Here is a 22,923-nt window from a genome sequence, read left to right as displayed (position 1 = left end):
AAGGCTCTATCAAGGATGGGTCCAGAGAAGGGCAGGGCTCTATCAAGGATGCTTGCTATACTGTCTGGGCTTCTCTGTGTATACATTTGCTGGATAAAGGAGCCACAGTTCAATAGTGGTGCAGATGTTTTCCATATATAAAGTGCTGTGGATTTTAACGAAAGGATCTTTGGGTCTAGGGAAAATATTTGGCTGAGACACTACAGACACAACTGTATCACTAAAATAGACTATAATGGTACTGCACTAGATGGAGCAATGATTTGACTGCTTATAGCTGCATACTCTAGTATAGCCACAGACAGGGCACTAGCTAAGGGACCTGCCTCCCATTGACTTTAACAAGCCAGGCATCAAGCCACTTCAGCCTTCAAGTGGACTCTGAACAAGAATTGCATTCCAGGCCATTTCATTGCATGTTTCTCCTAATATACAAAGGTCTGTATTTAATATACACATTTTTGTAAGCAATTTTCTATACTATAGTCATACTATAGTGGATTTTTATATCTTATCTTCACCAAGATGTGCATTTTAATGCACCCTTTTCCCTAAATTTATTTTTCCCTCTCCCACACATTTTGTATTACTGCAAAATTCAGAAACTGAAAATTTCTAAAGATAGCTGTGTTTTGGAAATTACATATTAGGTAGGTACATCTTAAGATGTGAGCCAGATCAATTTTTTCCCTTATCTCTAGCTGTTGTCTTGGAATTATATCGAAACATGCTTCCCCCTATCTCTTAGAAAGTTTTTCCTGCTGTTAATCTTGCCAGTGTACTTACTTGGATAACATTAGCACACTTCATGCATTATTCACATAAAGGGACAACACAGATACAAGGAAAAGTGGCGCTGCACATTCAGCCCCGCTGAGTCTGTGTGGCTCTTTCTAGCCAAAGACTTTTTTTAACCACGAAGGACTCAAAATCATGCAGGTTCCCTCCAAGAATAGAAGAGGCTTCTCACTTTTGAAGTTATCTTCTCAACACCAATAGGGCCACAATGAACTATGTGGAAAAGACACTCTTGAGAAGTTGTGGATTCTGCTCCATTGGAGGTTTTAAAGCAGAGATTGGATAGTCATCTGTCATGGATGCTTCAGTTGAGATTCTGGCACTGCAAGGGGTTAGACAGGAAGATCCTTGGGCCCCTTCTAACTCCACAGTTCTGTGATTCTGTGACCGCTAGGAATGGGGGAGGAATTCTATTCAGTTCACATTTAAAAGCTAACCTGCCAAACAGGAACATTCTGGAACATTATACAAACCAAAACACAGCCAACCTTCAAAAGTCATGCTTCTCTGAATTCTGTAATGCAGTTCTCCAGCAAAGTAATGTTTACAGAAACACATACCGTATTTTTTGCTCTATAAGACTCACTTTTTCCCTCCTAAAAAGTAAGGGGAAATGTGTGTGTGTCTTATGGAGCAAATGCAGGCTGCGCAGCTATCAAGGATGCCAGAACAGCAAGAGGGATTGCTGCGCAGCGATCCCTCTTGCTGTTCTGGCTTCTGAGATTCAGAATAGTTTTTTTCTTGTTTTCCTCCTCCAAAAACTAGGTGTGTCTTGTGGTATCTTGGAGCAAAGTGTCAATAGAAATGCATATATTAATGAAACTGTCAAACAGAAATGCATTATATTAGGGGGAAGTGCCCAGGACAAATGTGTATATTTTGGAGAAATTTGCACTAAAATGCTGGTTAATGTTAAATGAGGACTGGCTCAAAGTAAGCTTCATGGCTGAGTGGAGAATTGAACCCTGGTTTCCCACGTCCAAGTTCAACACTGTAGCCACACTGACTCTTCTCTAAGTAAAGCATGAAAAAGGATATTGTTTTACTGAAATGGAAATAAGTTCAAGTAAAATACAGTTATGCAGATTTGTTTGTTTTAATGATGTTTACACTCTCCATGCTAATAGAAAAGAAAATGCAGTTAGTGCACAAGTGAATAAATCAACTACTTATAAAATAAACCCAGAGATTTTGTTTCTCCTCTCCCAATTACAATTTCAGTTCAAAGTATGATAAGTATAGCAGCATGCTAACACGGATGGGTGCACCACTTTCGTAATCAGCAATGAAACCAAAATGAGATAAGATGGTTCAGGTTTAAATACCCTACCTCCTGAAATAAAAACGAAATGAAATTATGGCACAATAGTTTTCACTTTAAATAATTCTGAAGAATTGATCATATCAAGGAGATGAAGCATGTAACATTAGTCCAAGCAAACAACTGTCTCCAAAGCATTATGTAATTGCTGAAGCTTACTCACATGGCTAGTTCCATTATTTCAGTAATTTACAGAAAAGCACAGAATCAGTGGCGCTGAATTAAAGCATAGATCTATGAATCTGCATATCATCCCTCCTGATAGCCATGTTTTCATCAATTATAGAACTAAGAATTAAGCTGGAGATGCTTAAATAGATTATTGGTTTCTTCTGGACATGACATAAATCTATAGGAGTGGATCATAGTGTTTCATGCCACCCCAATCTCTGAGCACTGCAAAATCCCAGGGGTTCAGTTTCCTCGAATTGAAGGATAGCAGAAACTGTGGTGTCTGTGTGACATATGGTTTATTTACACATATATATTAATTTCCCAAGAGGGTCACAGCCTTAGATTCAAAGAGAAATCAGGCATGGTTCTATCTCACAGGCTTCAGCCTACAGTCTGCATCCAGCTTCTACCTCACATACCCAACTCTCAACTCTGGCTTTTTTCTTTCTAACTACTAGCAAGTTGAGGGAGTGGGGGGGCACCCTTTTGCCACCTCACAGAGACGGCTCATCTTTCTTTAAAAAATAAAGGGACCCCTGACCATTAGGTCCAGTCGTGACTGACTCTGGGGTTGCGGCGCTCATCTCGCTTTACTGGCTGAGGGAGTCGGCGTACAGCCTCCGAGTCATGTGGCCAGCATGACTAAGCCACTTCTGGCGAACCAGAGCAGCGCATGGAAATGCTGTTTACCTTCCCGCCGAAGCGGTACCTATTTATTTACTTGCACTTTGACATGCTTCTTTCTTTACTTCTATTCAAAATGGATCTTGGGTAGTAGTTCTCTGTTTGAGACATTGGGGAGGTGCCCCCAATTAGAGTACACAAAAATGGACTCAGACATTTTATGAGATAACTTTGTTATTTGGAAAGGCACTTCTCCTACCACATCTCTGGGAATCGTTGCATGTTATGAACTGCAGTCCCTGAGTCTGGCCTTCACGGCACGGGTTTACAATTTGTTTCTTCTCTGAAATGATGGGCATATGGCATCCTCCTGCCCTCACAAGATCTGCATCAACTATTGCTGTCTGTTGATGGGTAGTAATTCTTCAAAATGTCACACACCATAAAACCATTACAGGGGGGGGGATCGTAGCCCCTAATACAGCACTAAAACAGCTGACTCCAGTTCACCACTCTAGAAGTGCTAAATGGGGAGCAATACTTTGGATCCTCTCTTAATTTAGGTTCCTGCTTCCTATCAAGGAAAAAACTGCGTCTTCATGGTGAACTACATTTCATGGCATTTTATTAGCAAGGTCTCCTTGTATTCATTTTGTGTTAAATTACTCCGTCTTCCAACCCCGCTCCTCCAACCACCACCTCATTTTATGTCAACGATTAATATACAGAAGGTACTCAGTCTGCTGATTTTATGCTGATATAGCAACAGCTTATGCACTATTTGTGTCTTGCTGTTTGTCACACCTCAGTAATTTTACTAAATGTTCCCGCCATTCTCTTATGTTGTAAAGAATGAGCAGGTTCCATCAATTTACAACCAAAATACTGAACAGAAAGGCGTCTCATAAAACAGCACCAAAGTGGCGCCTGTAAAGATCATGCTCAAACAACGTAACTGCCAACCAGGGCCAGGAAACAGATTATGTGTTAAGCAAGATTGATTCATGAAGCCTGATTTGAAACATATATCTGAGGCATCTATTGAACAGAATAATTTGGAAGGAAATGACCAGAATGCATGCATGTGCCTAGAATGTATGCTTGCGCACAAGGTGAGCATCAGGAGGATTGAAAACAAGTGGGAGACTGCTGGGTACAAGAATGTGTTTGTTCCTCCCTCGGGGATGTAGCTGGGGGCTGCTTGTACAGAGGGATGAACTGAAGGGCAAGAACCAGAGGACAAGGGCTAAAGTGGATCATTGCTGAGCTGATCAATTTCCATCTTCTGAAAACAATGGCAGCATCCTTGCAGTTATTGACAGAAAGGTAATTATCACTAACCTCAGAACTTTGCAGTGTGTGTTTGTATTGCACCAGGTGAGAAAGGAAGTGAAAAATCACTTGGTTTGGGGGTTTTACCTTTGGTTGGATTGTTATTCAGCAGACACATCCTTCTGAACATGATTGTTGTTGTTGTTTAGTCGTGTCCGACTCTTTGTGACCCCATGTACCAGAGCACGCCAGGCACTCCTGTCTTCTACTGATTAGTGTTTGTTAATTGTTTAAGCATTTTATTGAATTAAACGGTGAGTTGGGTGGGGTGGTGAAGTGCATGCAAAGATAGTGTGATAGTTGAGAGTTTGTGTATGATAGCATGACTTCTGAATTCTTGCTTTGTGAGGATGGATAGGTAGTCTTCTGATTCTATTTTGATGTATTTGTGCTTTAAATAGATTATTTGGTTTTTTATCTTTTATTTATGTACATTGTCTTGAGAGATGTTATGTAACACATGGGTTATTATTACCCATGGCAGCAATTTCACTAAATGTGGAATATATATGTGTGTGTGTTGTGTGTTATATATGTAATATATATTTGTTATATTTATATATAAAACTACTTTGCAACACAAGGTCCTCTAATGTTGGCTCCATACAGCAGCACCATCTATAATATCATGAAGTTTTAATCTAAATTTAACGTTGTGATGACCATCAATTTATTTTGTGGCATGGATTAATAAAATGTCCATCGAACCTGAGTTGTATCTAACTAAGTTCTACATAGAATAGCCCTAATAAAGTTAATGGATTGTGGTCAACAAAATCATACTCAGAGTAAACCTACTGAACCTACATTAGTCATGTCTATTAACTTCAATGTGTCTACACTGAGTTGAACTAATATTGAATAACACCCAAAGCACCTAAGTTAATTGTGTCTATTAATTTCAGTGGGTCTACTCTAAGTATGACTAACACTGGCTACAACCCCTTATATATTTTAAATGCATAATAAACATTTGCATCAGAGTTTTATTGCACTTGCTTTGCCACTTCTGAAAACACAACAAAAACAGCTTGTCATGGAAACAAATGTGTCTTCTGATCAAACCACAAATTCCACTGGCTGTTTGGGCTTCAGCAAACATATAATACCTAGGAAGTGTGGCCATTCTTTTACAGATTTCCTTTACAGTGAAATTAATGTATGCCCCAGTGTAACAGCTGTCTTTCATTTATCTGATTTTTATTAAAGCTGAAGTATGCCAGTTCTGATTAACCGACTTAAAAATATATATATTCCTTCTCACTTTTTAATTCCATTCTCTTGGAGTGGTCCCCTCTCCTGTAGTACAGCATAATGTAAAAACACCCAGAAGCTAGTACCCTTAGAACAAAGCCTCTTTGAACATCAGTCAACTCCTATGGTTTGAGATCATGCACTGAAGAAAGTCATATATGAAAGGCCAGTCTCTATGTAATAGGTTTCCTTTGAGACTCAAAACTTTACTAAAGTCCTAGTTCATGATGAATGAAAGAGCAAAATTCCACTTTCGAACTAGATTGCCCAGAAGCCTGTTTCTCAGGATCTTTTCAGTGTGTGTCCAACTCTGAATAGACAGAAATAAGAGCCAAATATATCACCAGTGACATTCAAGTAAACCCATGTTAGAGATTAATTCATTTTGTTTAATAGCCACAGTGCTTGAAATAACATGTAACTCCCAACTATCCTCAAGCACATTCTATGCAGGAAACTGGTGGATTTTACATATAGTTTTGCCACTTAATCAATAATTTAATTATTTGCAGCTACTCATGAAATTCTCAATCCGTCTCCCAAGTGTAGTGACACCATCCATCATCCTTTTTGTAGACACACTGATTTCTGTCAATTGCCTGGACAGAATGGTTTGTGTAGAGCATGAGCACTGCCGCCCCCTAATATTGTTCTTTTCTTGGAAATTGTGTTGCCATTTATGATTTTACAATGGTTTTTTTTTTACAATTACTGAAATCATTTTGATTGATAAGGTACTTGTGGAATGCCCAGGTTGAAGATCGGTCATGAGGAATTTCAGCAGTGACATAGAGGAAAAACAGGACACCTTGGTAGGTAAAACATTTATCCTTTCTTAACAATGGTAGATCAAGACTTTAATCTTGGAAAATAGTGAGTAGGAAGAGTTAGCTTGCTTTGTATGAATTTACTGTATAAAATATTCTGCAAAATCATTAAGTCCAATGAAAGCAAGTCAAATACAGAATGCCCAGCTTATTTACAACTGTTTGCCTTCATTGCCCTGTGGTGCATAAATACTTTTCCTTGTAGACTTCCTCCACCCTCAGTAGAGGTCCCCCCCCCGGTGTATACTGGATGAGGCCAGAGAAGTGTTGCATGTATCCCCACGTGGGGGAGGCTGAGGGGGCCATCACCCTCAGGGGGGACACATCATGGTGCCCTGCCCCATCGTGAGCGTTTGTGTCCTTATCTTCGCCCTCCAGCTGGGGGGCAGCTGAGAAGGATGCAACAGGCATGCGCCCTGGTCCCTGCAAGTCCAGTGCAGCTTTTGCCAGCAGTGCTATGCTTGCAGGGGCCATATATATATAATTTCCCATTGGACTCCAGTGTATAGTCTTAAGATTGCAAAATTGTGGCATTTTGAAATGAGCTTTGAAAGGTTTTAAAACTCAAAACGACTGGTGCTTCAGGACATGAATCATCCTGCAATCCCTAAGGAGGATTTTGTAGCATCTTTAATATGTAAACGATCCATCCAATCTATGCTTGATGCTCTGTGTGTGGCACTCTCTAACAATTACACTGTGAATGCAAGTGCTGGGCAGCTACAGCCCAGATCTGGTTTAGAGCCTGATTGGGCAACCTCAGATTAGGTCTGATCTGAGTCCCAAACCAAATTGGGGACTTGCAGAGCCCTAATTGTCTAGTTTAGGGCTTCCAGCCCAAATTAAACACGCAGTTGGTATCAAGGAAAGAGGGGGACGAGGGGATACAGGCAAAGACTCTCCCCCTGTGTGTTCAATCAAGGTTCTAAACTCTAACTAAACATGCAGTTGGCAGGGGGAGGATAGGTAACAGTCTCTGCCTGTATCTCCTCCTTTCCTCCCCCACCATCAATGACATGTTTAATTAGGGTTCAAAACATATGCTTGCCACCCCCATTTTGTTAGCCTCAGATTGTTCTGCGTGGACCCAGCCTGACCCAAGGTGATCTGGGGCTGCCTTAATATGCTCCTAGCAAATCCAATTGGGCTTGATTCAGTTGGGGATCTGGGATTTGTCCAAAGCTGATGCACAGCCATAGCAAATAGCTCTAGGAGGAAAAATAAAATGAGCAAACTAGGCAACATGACTGCTGCTAATCAACACTTAGCTGTGTACAGCAGTATGTAGAAATTTGATCTGGGTTGGGGGGAGGGATATCCAGGAAATTCTTCAGCCAGAGTTGGCAATCCTACCTAGCTGGAAAAGGATTTTCAGGATTGTGATGTTTGCTTCATATTGAGGTGAGTCTTACAAACCTGCCTTGGTTTGTCATCCAAGCTGCACTCTGATAATACTCTTCAGGTGTTCAAAATGATCCTTTCATATTGTGAAGTATAGTAGAAAGCTATCATATACAACAGAGTTATGATTCAGCAAAATAATTATTTATTCTTTTCATATCAAACTCTGAATATTGATACTGCAGATTTTTGGGCCTGCAGGCAGCTTATGACACTACATGGAATCTCATTTACATTTAAGTCTTGTTCTTTAATATAACTTCACTTTTTATATAATGAGTAGCTGAAAAAGAAAACTACATTTCTGCCTATGCTTCACCATGTCTTTTTAGACGCCTTTTCTCTGCCTTATTCATCATAGAATCTAGCAGCATATTTCCCAAGTTTTGAAACTCCTCAAAGGGATGAATAATTGTCAGATGCTTCTCATTATCCATATATTCAACATTTCCAAACTTTCCCAAGACAATTTCATTGTGTAGCACTTGAAGTAAGCTGAAGTTAAAAGTATGCAACGGCAATGATTTCATAATACTACTTGACAGTATGAGATAATGTGCACTTTATGTGCTTATATTCTTCACACAAAATATCTCTGACATTTCATTCCTGAATGTGTTTGGATGAGCAATACACGCAAGAAACTGAAAGTAAGTGAAGGGTACTGTTAAGACTGGCAAAATATATACACACACCACAAGCCAGAGATAGCTCAGTCGGTAGAGCATGAGGCTCTTAATTTCAGGGTTCTGGGTTTGAGCCCCACATTGGGCAAAAAGATTCAGGAGGAGGTTGGACTAGATGACCCTTGTGGTCCTTTCCTTTTTTTATATAAGATATTTATTAAGGTTTTCAATATTAATACAATAAAAAGCAAAAAGAAAAAAAGCAAAAAATAACCAAAAATACAAAAATAAAAATAATTAAAAACACACAAAATTTTCATAACTTTTTTTCCATTAACTTATTTCCCAGACCTCCTCATACCTCCCTTTCTTGTATTCCAATTCAGATTGTTAGTTCAGCAAATCCTTATCAATAAATTTTAACCTGCTTCTAAAACCTTTTTTTCCATCTCTTGAAACATTACAGCTGGAAACTGCTTAGTTTCTATCTGACATCGTTCTAGCATTCATTAATTTTACAATATTTCTGTAAATAGTCTTTAAATTTCTTCCAGTCTTCTTCCGCCGACTCTTCTCCCTGGTCTCGGATTCTGCCGGTCATTTCTGCCAGTCCCATATAGTCCATCACCTTCATCTGCCACTCTTCCAGGGTGGGTAGATCCTGTGTCTTCCAGTACTTTGCAATGAGTATTCTTGCTGCTGTTGTAGCATACATAAAGAAAGTTCTATCCTTCTTTGGCACCAATTGGCCGACCATGCCCAGGAGAAAGGCCTTTGGTTTCTTCGGGAAGGTATATTTAAATACCTTTTTCATTTCATTATATATCATTTCCCAGAAAGCCTTAATCCTTGGGCACGTCCATCAAAGGTGAAAGAATGTGCCTTCATTTTCTTTACATTTCCAACATTTATTATCGGGCAAATGATAAATTTTTGCAAGCTTGACTGGGGTCATGTACCACCTGTAAATCATTTTCATAATATTCTCTCTTAAGGCATTACATGCCGTAAACTTCATACCTGTGGTCCATAACTGTTCCCAGTCAGCAAACATAATGTTATGTCCAACATCTTGTGCCCATTTAATCATAGCAGATTTCACCGTTTCATCCTGAGTGTTCCACTTCAACAGCAAGTTATACATCTTTGACAAAATCTTAGTTTTAGGTTCTAACAGCTCTGTTTCTAATTTTGATTTTTCCACCTGGAAGCCAATTTTCTTGTCCAAATTATATGCCTCCATTATCTGGTAATAATGAAGCCAATCTTGCACTTTGTTTTTTAATTTTTCAAAACTCTGCAATTTCAATCTGTCTCCTTCTTGTTCCAAAATTTCCCAATATTTCGGCCATTTGGCCTCCATATCGAGCTTTTTCTGTGCTTTTGCTTCCATTGGTGACAGCCACCTTGGGGTTTTATTTTCCAATAAATCCTTATATCTTATCCAAACATTAAACAATGCTTTCCTGACAATATGGTTTTTGAATGCTTTATGTGCTTTAACCTTGTCATACCATAAATATGCATGCCATCCAAAGACATTGTTAAAACCTTCCAAGTCCAAAATGTCTGTGTTTTCAAGAAGCAGCCAGTCTTTCAACCAGCAGAATGCTGCTGATTCATAGTAAAGTTTGAGGTCTGGCAGGGCAAATCCACCCCTTTCCTTTGCATCAGTTAATATCTTAAATTTTATTCTGGGCTTCTTGCCCTGCCAGACAAATCTAGAAATATCTTTCTGCCACTTCTTGAAACAATGCATCTTGTCCACAATTTGCAATGTTTGAAACAAAAACAACATTCTAGGCAATACATTCATCTTTATAGCTGCAATTCGACCCAACAAGGAAAGCTTCAAGTTTGACCAAATTTCTAAATCTTTTTTCACTTCCGTCCAACATTTTTCATAATTATCTTTAAATAAATACCCATTTTTAGCTGTCATATTGATCCCCAAATATTTCACTTTCTTAACCACAGTCAAACCTGTTTCATTCTGAAACCTCTCTCTTTCAATCGATGTTAAGTTTTTCTCTAAAACCTTAGTTTTTAACTTATTCAATTTAAATCCTGCCACTTGACCAAACTCTTGAATTAATTCCAAAACCCTTTTAGTACTAGATTCTGGCTCCTGTAACGTCAATACTAAGTCATCTGCAAATGCTCTCAATTTGTACTGTTTAGCTCCGACCTGTATACCTTTAACCAACCGGTCCCTTCTAATCATATTCAGCAGGACCTCCAGGACCGATATAAAAAGCGACCCTTGTGGTCCTTTCCAACTGTGATTCTAAAGTGACTGTGGATGGCATTTATCATCTTCTTCTAAAGCACGATGGTGTTTCTTCTCTCTGCTCTCCTCCTAGCAGTCATTCCTCCTCTGGCCATTGCTATGGACTCACAACCTGTCTGTCTGCCTCTAGGCTCTGTGGTCATCTGCAAGGGATTCCCACAGGATGGGGCTGATGTTGCCAGCCTTCCTGTCATGTTTGCGGACATCTTTGTATCACAGAGTTGGTCTGCCAATGGGCCTGGGGCCTGAAACCTGCTCCCTATAGAATCTTCCATTCTGTGGACACAACCAAGCCAGTGTAGATGTCACTGAGACAGGAGTGTGAACATGTGGACTTGAGAGAGCACATCTTTGTTTGGAATTCTGTTCTGCCATGTGATACCCAAAATCCTCCTGATGCAGCCCATGTGGAAGACGTTGAGGCCGTCACTCTTGACGGTTGTAAGTTGCCCGCAACTCACTTCCATAAAGCAGTGTGCTCAGCGTGCAAGCCTGGTAGACCATCTTGGTACATGCATACATTCACCACAAGTAGGATGTGGTTCGTGACTGTAGCCACCACTGAGTGTAATGGAAAAATTAATTAGGAAACTAGTATAGAAAGAATGATGGTGAAAGCAAAAAATAGATGTCGCAGCAGCAGACAGCTAAACCACACATTGCAGATGGCAATCAAAATAACACATGTGGATTGAGACTATTCAGCATTTATAGTGTTTTTTATTCCAAGCCTGCGAGCAGTCACATCAATGAAGGCAACCACATCATTGGTGCAGACATTCTTTCCCTGCTTGCACTAACAGAAATGTTATCTATAGAATATCTTGCATTTGTACCAAATGTAGCATATGGTACCATACAAAGTTATTTAAATACTGTGAGATGAAGTGTCAGTTAAGAGAGACTGATGAGTGAATACATCTGTCAATGTCAGTGTTTCTCCAGAACTCAAAGACTTAAACAAACTTTTTAAAATGCATTTTAAAATAACTGCAGGCTTAATTTTCTTGTTTGTGCTGTTCCTTAATAAAAAGAAACAACCCAGGCTTATGAAATATTGGGTTGGTTTTTTGTATTTTTTTTACAAATATCTACAGGTGTTCTTGTTTGCTTTTGGATGATCTCTTCGGTGATTTAATTTTAACCATTTACTGTTTACAACATCATAGGTGTTTCCATGGTAACAAGTTATGGTGCTATTAACATATAAATGGAACATCCCAGATGTATCAAGGCATATGCAGATCAAATTAATAAGTACATTTTTATTCCCACCTTTCTTCCACAGTTGAACTCAAGACAAGCATAGTTGACATTCCCAGGAGATCTCCCATCTCAGCCCAGACCAGACACAGGTCTGCTTAGCTTCAGCATTATGTGTCCTCAGACTGGGATCATGAACTGCGACCGTGAGTAGGTATTTTTCTTTGAAAAGGGAATCAAGACACAATTGCTCTCATTAGTGAATATTTGAGGGTTTTTAAAAAATATATTAATTTTATCATTTAAAATCAGTATAAGTACTCACTATTTGAGCCACCTTTAGTTATGTAGGCTTGCATTTAGGAATTTGTGTTGGGATAAATTTATAGATGTTTCATGGTGTTAAACTGAATTTTGTATGTACTATTAATTGGAAGTTCTCAATTATATATATTAATCTGTATTTGGTCCATGTCATTCGCATAAGATTACTTGAAAATCTACCATCTTGTTTCTGCTGGGAAGGATCACATATAAATATGTATTTTATGCAAACATTTATGCAGAATTTCTCCCTCAAACTATGCATTTCTAAACAGAGAGGCAGAACTATGTTACAATGAATAGATGTGTACTGACCTTCACATTAGTCCAAGAGGCACAGATCAGATCAGTTCAGTTCCGCTAACCCAGAAATAGTACCTTGGGTTAAGAACTTTGCTTCAGGATGAGAACAGAAATCACGTCATGGCGGCGTGGCAGCAGCGGGAGGCCCCATTAGCTAAAGTGGTGCTTCAGGTTAAGAACGGACCACCAGAATGAATTAAGTTCTTAACCCGAGGTACCACTGTAGTCACCTTTGACTGGACTTAACCATCCAGGGGTACCGTAGATAGTGCTTTTCACCTTCATAATTTTTTTTTTTTAGTCTGTGAAGCTTATAAAGTATATGTTTTCCTTTTTATGCTTTCCTTTTGTTTCAGCTTTAGTACCAGAGAAAAAGGTTTTTATCTGCAAACAGGATGTTAGCAATTGAAGCCTTATGCTTTGGAAGTGCAAGATGCTTGACTTAAATTAAACTGTCACTGACAGCATACGATTTCAATTCAAAGCGATGCCCAAACATTGGGATCAAGTTGACCTGTAGAGCTGTTTGGCAGATTTTTCTTTATAGCATAGGTTTTCTCTGTTAAGTAGACATCCTATTTTTGAGAACTGTTAGGGCTGTGATTGTGAGTGCAAACCTTAGGGATGTATCAGGTGAAATAAAATCTGTATGTAATTATGGTCATGATATTGCTTGATACATATCTAAGGGGTGATCAGATGTTATGATTATGGACACAGAAGGAGTAGCATGGTAGAATAAAGCAGATGGTTGTAGGCACAGCACTCTTAATATCACTTTACCATTTGTGACCAGGAAACTGTGGCCAGTAATTGGAAGATAGACAAAAATGCCTCACACCTGGCAGCCACCTGACTGCAGCATTTGTACTAGTTGCAGGTTTTGGACACTTTTCAAGCATAGCCTGGTAATGTGGTTCTTTGGATCCAACCCATTATTCGTATATTTAGATGTACAATTGGTTTTATCTTTTCCAAAAACATTTATCCGTTTTTCCTTTCTTTCTTTGGGAAAAATAAAATGATGTCGGAAATAAATACAAAATGGAATCAAATACAATGAAATGGTGAACATTTTGAAGAAAGAAAGGAATCCATTTGTCTTCTAATACCATTCTTTGTAATAATAATATGAGACATCATTTAGTCATTTATAGAAATAGAATGATGGTTTTTTTAAAGTGAAAAGTTTGAACTGATTTATGAGCCTTTAAATAGAAGTGTGAGTAGGAGGACAAGCTACGGGGTAAGGAGAAAGAGAGGAATATGAAATAATCCTCTTTTATATCAAGCACACATTTTGAGTGGAACTTTGCCTGAGCTGTGAACTCAGCTGGGCACACTTAGCTGAAAAGTATTAAAAAGCGTATTGTTTCTTGCTCACTTGTTAATTAATTGAAACATCTCTTGTATATGCTTAATCACTGGTGTCCATGGAATTAGAAACCTACCCTTACAATTCCATTTTTTAGAGTTTACCACAGCTTTCTGTGGCTATTAGGGGTGTGCATTTGGTTGATACAAGTCCCAAACTGAAGGAGGTTGTTTCAGAGGCATTCAGGATCTTCCCAAAGCTTTTGGATTGATTTTGCAAAAAAGAGATATATTGTTGCACACCACCTCAAGTGCTTAACCAGTTTTCGGGTTCCTTGAAATGAAGGAGAACGGAGAGTGTGATATTTATGATATATAGTTTAATTACACATATATACAACCTGTGCCTATGTTCACAGACTAGAATCAGAGTTGGAAGGGACCCCAAGGGTCATCTAGTCCAATCCCCTGCAACGCAGGAATCTCAGCTAAAGCACGGTGTGTGCGTGTGTGCACGCATGCCCATCTAGTCCAGGATATTGTCACAGTGGCCAACCAATTGCCTTTGGGAAGTCTACAAGCAGCACTGGGGGGGAGCAGCACTCCTCGCAGCTGCAATTCCCGGCAATTGGTATTCAGAGGCATACTGCTTCTGACAGTGCAGGTGGAACATAGCCGATGGAGGTAGAATATAGCCAGGACTTTGTCCTTCCTTCACTTCTGGGAGGATGCAAACCATTCTGCAGCGGGAGGGCACCTGCTATAAATATTGAAAAGGTTTCCTTGCACATGATGAAACACACTTGGGATTAGGAAGCTGTTCCCTCAAGGCCCGCTTTAATGTGCATGATCCCTGTTCAGTTTGTAGCATCTTCATTCAAGCATTTCAGATATAGCAGGGCTAGGACACTTGTGACTGGACTCTTGGCAGAAAGCTGTTGCCAATGTGATGTAGTAGTACTGTACCGGATGGGCCAAAGGGCTGACACAGCATAAGCCATCTTCAGAGGTTCATATACTGCAGCAGCAACTCCCTGATTGTGTGTGTGCACCTTTCCCTTCTCTATGCCCTAAAGAATGGAAAGAAGAAAGCAGCATGCAATTATGTGACATTTAAGAGGAGAGCAGAAAGAAGCTGAAATTTCTGAGTGGGTTTCCCTCAATTCTGTCTCCTTCCCTTGCCTTTCTTGACACTATGTAGGATTGTCTAACAATCTAAGGAATTGACAGCAGGAGATGAGAGAACTAAAGTGTATCTATTAATAAGAATGTGGAGGTGTGGCTGACTCAGATCTCTCCACTGCAGAGAGATGTGCACAGGCACACACACACAGAGCAGCTGAGGATCCCAAATCTATGACAACAAACTATTCTGTATGAACAGCCGCCAATGATTTTACCTTTTCTCCCCCCACCCCCAAGCTATCATGCTAGTCTGCATATTGTCTCTCTCATCATCTGGCTTGGTGTATCACATATCTATGGTAATTTGCCAGTCCCATATTCCTCTTCACTGTATGTGTGTGTGCACACATCCCCCCATCAGGCAGATCTTGGGAAAGGCTGACATGCTTACCAATACAAAGTGCAGCGCTGAAGACTCAAGCCAATGCATATTTATTTGGAAGTATCTCCACCTGCATTCAGTGGGGCTTACCCCAGGTGACTGCACCAGCCTCACAACACTATTCACATAATCTATGAGGAAGCCAATATAGCAGCACCAGATAATATTCGTATCTCGTCTGCCTTAACTGAAACAATAATCTTTATATCATAACGTCAACTCCTCCTGCGTGCTTTTATCTCATGGGCCACATATCCAGCATCCCACATCATAGGTCCATGAAGTTAGAAGGGACCTCAAAAGTCCCCCACCTATGCTGGAAATCTACTGCCAAAGGCCCATATTATCCAGCATTCTGTTCTCACAGCAACCAACCAGTTGCCTATGGAGCAGAGTGCAAACTCCAAGAAAGGAGAGGCCACTATTTTCCAAGGCCATCTGCTCCAGCATTCTAGCATGGGAAGCTGTTTCCAGTGTTCAGTCAAAACACCCTCTCTCAAAATTTAAACCCATTGAAACAACAGAGAAAGTTTGGTCCATCAGTGAGACAGCCCTTTAAATACAGTGGTACCTCGGGTTACATACGCTTCAGGTTACAGACTCCACTAACCCAGAAATAGTACCTCGGGTTAAGAACTTTGCTTCAGGATGAGAACAGAAAGCGTGCTCTGGTGGTGCGGTGGCAGCGGGAGGCCCCATTAGCTAAAGTGGTGCTTCAGGTTAAGAACAGACCTCCGGAATGAATTAAGTACAGTGGTACCTCGGGTTAAGTACTTAATTCGTTCTGGAGGTCCGTTCTTAACCTGAAATTGTTCTTAACCTGAAGCACCACTTTAGCTAATGGGGCCTTCTGCTGCTGCCGCACCGCTGGAGCCCAAATTCTGTTCTTATCCTGAAGCAAACTTCTTAACCTGAAGCACTATTTCTGGGTTAGCGGAGTGTGCAACCTGAAACGTATGTAAACTGAAGAGTATGTAACCCGAGGTACCACTGTACTTAACCCGAGGTACCACTGTAAATGGAAATATCATCTCATGATTACCTCTTCTTTAGGCTAAACATACCAACCCCTTGAGCCTTTCCTCATATGACTTGGACATCTTCACTACCCCTCTGTGCAGATGCTCCATTTTGTCTATATCCCTCTTAAACGATGGTGCAGTTTAGTTTGCAGTCTGATAAAACACATAAAAAACATTTAGTTACTCCTACTAAGCCAACTATCACCAGATAAGTGACCATTCATAAAACACTTTTGCTACAAAATATGGATTCATTTATCAATGGGCAAACCCATGCTCTGCAGCATGCAGCATGTGTACCTGTATAGTAGAATGGGGGGAGCAATCCAGAATGATACACGGAATGTTGTCTCCTTTTCTCTGTCTTCTCTAGCACCTCCGACATCATGTGATCAGCAAATTCAACCTTGATGATCCTATACTTCTCGGACACATGTGTTTGGTTGCATGTATCAGACAAATTCCACAGGAGCTCCCTCTAAGCAAAATCTTCAGGAAGACAAGATGAAAGCTGGCCATATCTGCACATAATTGTATAGAAGCATATTGGTAGGCAAGTATCTATTTCTATAGCAAATCAAAATGTTTATGGTATCCTCTATTTATAATTCATAAAGTGGAGAAAAAAAGGCTCTCAGCATCAAATATTTATGATGAACTGTTCAACCAGAACTACATACAAGTCTCTTTTGCATATTGTATTTTCAGCACAGTTGTAACACTGATATTATAGCCATTTCACTCCAAATCCTAATAATAGTGTGATGTACTTGTTCATCAAAACCATGCACACAAAAGCAGGCTTTTAATAAGATTTAAACTACACATGGTGCTACACAAAGTTTTCCCCCTTGCTTTTTTGTTTTGTGAAGTCCAGCCAGAATAACTAAAAACTAAAGTGGAAGACAGGCGTGATTTTATTTTGAAGTCTTTACACTTCTACCTTTTATATTTACCCCTACAGAGTAAATTTCAACTGAGGGAGCTGGACTTATTGGGGAAAATAGAAAAGGGAGAAAGGGCTAAGACATTCCATTGCTTTCTCCACGCACCAGTTTTCTGCTTTCCCCTTTCTCTTTTCTTTTTTTGCAACACCAGTAACTCTGCTATGTAGAAAGGAAAGATATCCCAGACAAACTACACATGACCGAGCATTTTATGGGGCTAAGTGCTTGTAACTATAGATACTAGTACAGCCAACACACACCAGAGCACCAGACCATGTTGTTTCCATTGGAATAATGGAAAAGTAAATTGATTTTTTAAAAACATATCAGTTACATACCAATACTGGGGCTCTATTTGAATCACATAACCCATTTAACTTAGATCAGTTGAGCTTCATTTCTGGCTCTCTATCTTTCTGCTTTGCTTTTCTTCTGAGTCGTGGTGCTACCCCAAGTAGTCTCCCTCAGTCAAATAGTCAAAAAGCACTCCTAAATCAGGAAAGATGTTTTGAGCACAATCTTATATTTGATTTCTGCTTTTGACAGAAGCCCCATTACTCCAGTGGAACATGAAATACACAGGTGGAACAGGGTATGTCCTGAAAGGCCTTCCCACTTATTATCTTGGGACTAGGGCTAAAGCCCTTTCCCCAGTAGACTGGCTATAGAGATACAGGGAATGTTGTGTGAGAGAGAGTAAGTTCCTCTCTTTGAGAGTTCATTTTCTCCCTCTAAGGGAGTGGAATATGGGCATCAGGGATGGCACCCAGTGGGCCCTGGCAGAGTTTAGTGGGCCCTGGCAGAGTTTCAAAGGACACTGGAGTCACACCTGCCTTTTGAGGCTGAATTTGCTGGCTGTGTGGTTTTTGTTTCCCCTCCCCAGCAGAAAACATATCAGGTACAGGTGCCATACATCTGGCAGAGCAGAGGTGTTTCTCTCCCTCCACTCCTGATATAACTGGTGTGCAGAATTACTCTAAGATGCACTTTCAGCAAAATCTTACAAATAAAATACAGTGGAATATGTGGTACTGCTAAATTTCCCAAGAATCAATAGTTTACATTAAACAGTGATTTGCATGTACAAAAAAGTTTTGTAAAATAATTCATATTCCACTGAGTCATTCATCTTTCCAGTTGTAGAGAACTTTAAAGAGGGTGGATATGTTGAATTTAGCTGTGATCTTAATGTGCTCCATCACCACAAACCAATAAAGTAGGAGCAGCACAATGCTTTGAAGAATGTGGAATAAGGGAATATGTTCCAGGACTAAAATTGCTTGTACTTGAGTCTCATTAAAGTTGATGGAACATAAGAATACAGCTAAATGCTTAACTGCATTGCTGAAGTACATTGGAACATTGATTGCTGTATATTTAGTTAGTGAATTTTTCTCACGTTTTCTTTAAAAAATCAAGTCAGTTGAACTTAGAAAGCTCTCTCTCTCTCTCTCTCTCTCTCTCTCTCTCTCTCTCTCTCTATATATATATATATATATATATATATCCCAAGATTCTAAATTCTAAATAAATTAAAATGTTCCCACTCATGCAGTGGAATCTCCCCCCCCCCCAAAAAAAAATCTTCTGTAGGGCTTTACCCAATCCTCTGGAACAGATTTTGTGGGGGCATAGAGAGGAGGGAAAGTTCAGTTTAACAAGCAGAAGCTATTCTGAGAAAAAAAATAACTTCATTGGATTCAACCCCAAAACAAAAGTTAGAACATCAGTCAAAATCTTTCTAGAAAACAAACATCTGTCCTTGCCTCTTGAAGACCAACCTTGAGAGTCTACCACTGGAGGTCCTAAATGAGGTCCAACCTTGAGAGTCTACCACTTCTTGTCCTAAATGAAATTATGAGGCAGAGGTTTTATACAGGGAGAAGCATTCCAAAAGATAGGTTGAACTGAGAGATCTTCCTAATCCAAACCAAGTTACTATTTTATCTATTGATTTGTTTTACCTTGTGGGCTTATAGCCGAATAAAGTATTATCTATCTAAACCAAGTTACCATAAATATATTTCTATGTATTACTTCACTCTTCCACTAGCCACAGGTTCAGAAGCACCATCTTGCACCCAAGATTGAGGGGGCCCAGCACGCATCTCCAATGTGTGACATCATGCACATGGCGTGTGTGTGTGATGTCATGCATGCGATGTGTGGCGCTTGCACAATATTGCATCATCGGGAGGAGGCAGAGCGCGGAGCCCAGCACAGTGCAGCTTCCTCTCTCATGCTAAGGAGGAGCCAGCCACTGAATCTTGCCGCACTTGGCTCCATGCTCAGCCTCCTCTAGACTGAGGGGGCCAAAGACACCTCTGCTCCTAGGAATTGGCGTGCTTGCACAAGCTAAGGATTCCCAGATCAAATGCTAATTTGATATGCCTTAAGTCAGGGGCACTTTATTGCACTGTGTTCTTAAGACGTGAACCTTGCTTCTCTTAAAACTATACTTCCAAAAGTGGTAATGGAATCTTTTGGAGTAAGATAGTTCTATAAGATATAAATGATGCTTTTTCACAAGAAAACTCCTTTGGGATGAATGAGACGTACTCATGTGTAAGTGTGTGCAGCCAGCTAAATCAGAGTTTATTGGTAAGCGTCAGCAATTATGAGGCCCTAATTCCTGTATTAGTCAATAAGTCTCCTGCGGGGCAATCTAATTAGCTCAAACTGCTGTGATGAAATCATACAACACATACTGTAACTTGACTTCTTTATGAACAAAAATACCAAAAGAAGGAAATCACTATGTAATATTTTACATTAAAATCATCTAGTGTTCATTTGCTTGCACTATAAATTTTAGCACAAGCTTACAACCTTGACTTTATTAATATACTTTAAGCATTTTAAATGTAGGCTAGTACCTCTTGGAAGCTGCTTTCTGGTGGCTTCCAATTTTTCCCAGAATGTACTGGAATGATATATCCTAGGTATTCTGGGGAGACAAGAGACAGCCACCTAGGGGACTTTCACTGCCACTGTCAGAATGTAGTTACAGGAAGGTAGCCGTGTTGGTCTGCCGTAGTCAAAACAAAATAAAGAAATTCCTTCCAGTAGCACCTTAGAGACCAACTAAGTTTGTTATTAGCTTTTGTGTGCATGCACACTTCTTCAGATAAATAGTATCTGAAGAAGTGTGCATGCACACAAAAGCTCATACCAATAACAAACTTAGTTGGTCTCTAAGGTGCTACTGGAAGGAATTTTTTTATTTTGTTTCAACTGTCAGAATGGTTGGCAAAATAAAAGAAGAGTAACATGCACTCACTTAATGCCTGAAACTCCCAGCCCCCAAAAAAGATTTTTGCAACTGCTGCCCCTGAGAAAACAAACAAAACACCAAACTTTGCCTCTAATTTTCTATCTGCAAATGGTGTAGCATTTATTAAATAGTTGCATCACTATTATTCAATTACAGTTTGTTATCTGCCTCGCTCCTATTCCCTCCCCTCACTTGGTAATTTAAAACAGGCCCATTCCTCATGCAATCCATCCAAGCAGTGGCATCTATTTACTAGTCCTGTGGTTTGCTAGATGGACTAAAGCATGAAATAGTAAGGACTGGGCCTCTGAGGACCTTAGTTGTTTGCTTGGTGTACATAACAAAATGTGCTGTGTGTGTGTGTGTGTGTGTGTGTGTGTGTGAGAGAGAGAGAGAGAGAGAGAGAGAGAGAGAGAGAGAGAGAGAGAGAGAGAAAGAGAAAGAGAGAGAGAGAGACTGCAATCATGTACACTCAGTTCAACAGGACAAATTCCCAGATAAATGTGTGCAGGACTGTAGCCGCAGACACACAACAAACATCACAGCAACCAGAGCTTCTGGCATGGAAGGAGGCAGCCTAGAGCTTTCCTGTTTCTTTTCCCTCCCAAATCCCAATTGTCAGGACTTTAAACAGTTGCTGCATCTTTTCTTAGAGAACAAATATCACCCCTGATAAGATGATGTTTAAAGCTGCTCACTGACACATCCCCTGTCATACAACAATCCTGCTTTTGTCCCAGTTTGACTTCTTCCTTGACCAATTAAATCCAGCAGGATTCATAGCCTCTCATCAATCCTTCCCAGAGACGATTTTTCACAAGCTATCCTAACTCCCCTAAAACAACAATTTAATGGGCCCAACATCCCTCAAGATGTTGCTGATTTATTGAAGACCAGATATTTTACCAAGGTCAATTTTTCCAAGACAGATGAAAAGCACCAGGGAAACTGCTCATGTTTCAGCTCTTGGTGAAGCAACAGCAACAGTTAACCCACAGCATTAAGCCAACCCACCAGCAGCTCTACTGGTTTCCAAGCAACTGAAAATGACTCATCTTTGTCCCCATAACACCAGGTCTGAGCCTCCAAGCCCAGGCACTCAAGGAAACATAGCTGCAAGCAAAAACAAGCAACAATACTAATCGGAAATAGGATGAGGCCTGCTCCTTTCCCTACACTCCTTTGCCAACAAACCCTTTCTTCTGCCAACATTCCTCAGGTGAAAATAGAGACATTCTATTCAGGTGAAAATAGAGATAATATCACTTAAGCATTTAAGCATTTCCTCCTGAGGAAGTACAAAAGTTATTAGAGGAAACACACAAAACTGCATTATTTTTAGCATAGAAAACCCAAAATCAATAAATATAACTGTGCATATGCACACACACACACACAATATTAACAATAAATACAACATTATAAATATTATAAAATAAAAAAATAAATACAACATGGGTGAAAAGTCTTCCTTGCAAAAAAAGAACAACAATAGTAAGCAATTGCTCTTCAGTGCTATTGCTTCCAATTTCAACTGGAGTTTTTAAACAACAAAACTGCCTATGGAACTCTTGGAGAACATTGATGCTACTACTGTTATAACATTAGCACAGACAATCCCCATTTCAACTTAAGTTTGTTGAGGTTTGTGCTATTCTTGCCATCAAGCCTCTGTATATAGCAAGGTAATCACTTTCTTTTGGTTCAAAATTTGCCAGGATTGGCACAAATTCAAATGGCAAAGCTTACCCGTCCACTCCACACACCCAAACATGGAGCTTCAGAGAGAAGGGGAAGTTTCTTGCATTGCATTCTGACACCACATCTCACCTGTTAAGAGTCCAGCGGCTTATTTGGGGTACTCTGTCAGAGGTATCTAGGTGGAAGTCTCTGTCAAGAAGCCAAGCATGGGGCAGATGAGTCATAGAGCTTCCAGTGGGGACCTTAGGATGGCCACCTCAGTAGATCGGTGTCTTGGGAGAGACCATATTCCTTGGCACAAAGCTGAAGCTTCTTCAGCCCTCTGGCAGGAGGCTGAAATAGATATACACCCAAAATTCCACCTGCACCTGTAAACAATAAAATTGTTGCCATTTCTAGACCACATTGTTGTCTGCTTGAATTTGTTCATAACACCTTAACTATAGCCATTGCACAGGGAGTGTGGTGCTATGACTTGGACCACCATTAGTTACTACCTCCAAGACTCTCACTAGTGTCTCACATCCTCATGACACTCAATTCCTACAAACCTGACATAGGAAGGTTGTAATGGTTCCAGTTTCTTTTTCTCGAACTTGCCATTCCAAACAAATTATTTTC

At 40.0% G+C, this 22,923-nt stretch overlaps 2 long non-coding RNA genes across 3 annotated transcripts; one reads left to right on the top strand and one right to left on the bottom strand.

The window, feature by feature from the left end:
• The first annotated feature begins 4,123 nt into the window (after nucleotides 1-4,123).
• LOC309368722 lies at nucleotides 4,124-16,847 on the top strand. Of its 2 annotated transcripts, none has more exons than XR_014167904.1 (4): nucleotides 4,124-4,294; nucleotides 6,238-6,315; nucleotides 11,936-12,060; nucleotides 16,754-16,847. It is a non-coding gene; the product is annotated as an uncharacterized lncRNA (long non-coding RNA). The 2 variants fall into 2 exon arrangements; XR_014167905.1 differs by having other exon boundaries at nucleotides 4,127-4,294; nucleotides 11,936-12,056; nucleotides 16,754-16,829.
• Nucleotides 14,212-22,658, bottom strand: LOC309368720. The gene is made up of 5 exons (XR_014167902.1): nucleotides 22,432-22,658; nucleotides 17,666-17,816; nucleotides 16,681-16,901; nucleotides 16,457-16,533; nucleotides 14,212-14,849 (listed from the first exon to the last, which is right to left on the bottom strand). It is a non-coding gene; the product is annotated as an uncharacterized lncRNA (long non-coding RNA).
• Nucleotides 22,659-22,923: the final 265 nt, after the last annotated feature.

This window comes from Podarcis melisellensis (assembly GCF_964234715.1).
Source record: "Podarcis melisellensis genome assembly, chromosome: 4".
NCBI lineage: Eukaryota > Metazoa > Chordata > Lepidosauria > Squamata > Lacertidae > Podarcis > Podarcis melisellensis.
This window is presented reverse-complemented; position numbering and strand designations above follow the sequence as displayed.